Source organism: Tarenaya hassleriana, unplaced genomic scaffold, assembly GCF_000463585.1.
Source record: "Tarenaya hassleriana unplaced genomic scaffold, ASM46358v1 Cleome60, whole genome shotgun sequence".
Taxonomy (NCBI): domain Eukaryota; kingdom Viridiplantae; phylum Streptophyta; class Magnoliopsida; order Brassicales; family Cleomaceae; genus Tarenaya; species Tarenaya hassleriana.
This window is the reverse complement of record NW_010968506.1, coordinates 696,122-698,858: the sequence shown is the minus strand read 5'-3', so window position 1 is coordinate 698,858 and position 2,737 is coordinate 696,122.

Here is a 2,737-nt window from a genome sequence, read left to right as displayed (position 1 = left end):
TGCCGATGAGCTGAGCATACTGATGAATGCCGGCTGGAATTCAAATTTATTGCGATCGATATCGGGCCGGCGAATGCATGAGAGCTGTTGAGTGTACTTGGGCTGAAGATATGCCCCATAAGTGTCATTGTCATTCTCGACAGCTAAAGCACGTTCCTCCATCTTCTTCTGTTGTTTCTTCTTCTTCCGAATGCGTTTGGCGGATTTCTCGATTTCTGGATCAAAAGGGACTAGGTTGTCAGGCCCAGAACTCCTGGTCATACACCGGGAAAACCTACACACCAGAAAAATAGGACAACGAACTAGAATAGATCAGGAACGGGATAAAAGTAACGAGAGAGGATCTAGATTCAAAGGAATCTCTACCCTAGCGCTAAACTATTCCCCGGCAACGGCGCCAAAAACTTGATAACGCAAATCTAGGTGTATAAATAAGCTCAAGTAATAAAAACCTAGATACAGCGAATACCGCAAGGATACGGATCAACTGTAGTACCAGGGTCGAACACAGGGAATAGTTAACACTAAGAACAAGACTCGACTATGATTCAGATCAGCAAATAGAAAATGAAATAGATGAATAGTGAAAATAAAGCAATAAATAAACTAAGTAAATCAGATAACTAAACCACCGTAGCTTCGGGATAACCTTAATGCGCAGGGATTGTTTCTAAGGATGGAGAATCTACGAATATCAAACTCTAATCGGGGATCTCAAGTTCTAATATCAGATTTGGCTCTCTCAAGTCCTAAATCCACTATCCAATAATTTAACCTATCGATCTCTCAACCTAATAGATTAAAACATCAAATGCATTAACGATCACTATCACAGTTCCTAAACCGATTAACCTATCTCTCAATAGCCTTAATCAATTCATTCAATGAATTCTTTCCAAATCTAATTCCAACTCTCGTTGTAAATCAGAATCTAAAATCAATCAATCAACTGGCCAAGAAGATCAAAAGCAATAAACTCAAATCAATCAAACCGCCGAGTATCGATAACGTAGTCTCGAAAAATGAAAACCAAACAAATCCCTACAAGGTTAAATCCCTACCTACAGTGAAACGACTACTCACAACCCATAACAACAAACGAGTTCAAATCAATAAGAAGAAACATAGAAACAGATAAAGAAGACTCGCAGCGATCTCTCGACAACGATTCTTCAATCTCGGCTCCCGGGAAACTCCGTCTTGATTCTCTCTCGAGTTCTCTGGCTTCTGCTGTGATCTTTCGATGATTTCTGAAGCCCAAGACATCTCCTATTTATTTGCTTGGCAGCTGGGCTTCTTCCCATTCTGAAAACGGAAGTTCAGATGCAAAATAGGAAGTTTACTCAAAACGGAACACGGCCGTGTTGCAGTGAACACGGTCCGTGTCAAATGTCTGTTAAAAGCTACGCGCTTCTGCACGGGCTGGACACGGGCGAGTTGCGTCTCGACACGGCCGTGTTTGACTCGACACGGTCCGTGTCAATTGTCTGTAAGAATGTCTTCGTTTCCTCGCTTTTGCACGGCCGTGTTTAAACTCGACTCGGCCGTGTTCAGGCGCAACTCGAGCTAGAAATGCCTTGATCGTTCTGTTCCGGTCCCGTATGCTCCGAAGTCCTCGATTATGCTCCTTTTACATCCATAGTGCGTCCATCACCTGTTCAATCACCAGAGAATGCAGAAGAAGCAAAACCCAGTGCTAAAATGATCTTAAGTGTCTAATGATTCATACAACCGATGCGAAAGTGCTACACAATGGGCTTTGAAATAGATGAGAAAATCGTGTTATCAACTATCTACAATCCATCACATGATTCGTTTCGTACCTGATACACGCTTTTATAGTCCTCCTGTTACGCATGACGTTTGACGTAATCAAAGCATGCAACTCCTCATGTTGGATTCCGTAGATATATCAGGTCTTAGAATCCAATCATGGAACCGCCATATGAGATTCAAGTCATGACGCTAGTCCATGTGACAATCTCATGCGGGTCAATCCAGTAATCCATTCTCCAACGAATACCTATGACTGTGATCGTATCCAATACCTATGATCATCTATATGAACATCAATCACACAATATACTAGTCTTAGTATATCATTATTCCCACAATGATACATGACTAGGGAGTTTAGTATTGTCCATAACAATACATGGATTTCACAACATATCTAGTATGCACGACATGTAATGAATCAAACACTTTCATAAAACTATAGAAAGTATCAATACATCAAATGTATCCAAAGAAAGCTCGCAAACAGTATATCATAGAGCACTAAACCAACAAATATCATATGACGGTTCCATGATTGGATCCTAAGACCTGAGATATCTACGGAATCCGACATGAGGAGTTGCGTGCTTTAAATACGTCAAACGTTCTGCATAACAGGAGAACTATAAAGGCGTGTACCAGGTACGACACGAATCATGTACTGGATTGTAGATAGTCAAGACACGACCTTCCTCTGGCATTGTCGTCTAGGTCATATAAACGAGAAACGCATTCAGAAGCTTCATCATGAAGGTCTTCTGGATTCATTTGACTTTGAGTCTCTTGAATCTTGCGAGTCTTGTTTGATGAGCAAGATGACAAAACATCCTTTCAAGGGGAAAGGACAGAGAGCGACGGAGTTATTGGCTCTCATACATAGTGATGTATGCGGACCAATGAGCTGTCCAGCTAAAGGAGGTTATTTGTATTTCGTTACGTTCACTGATGATTTCAGTCG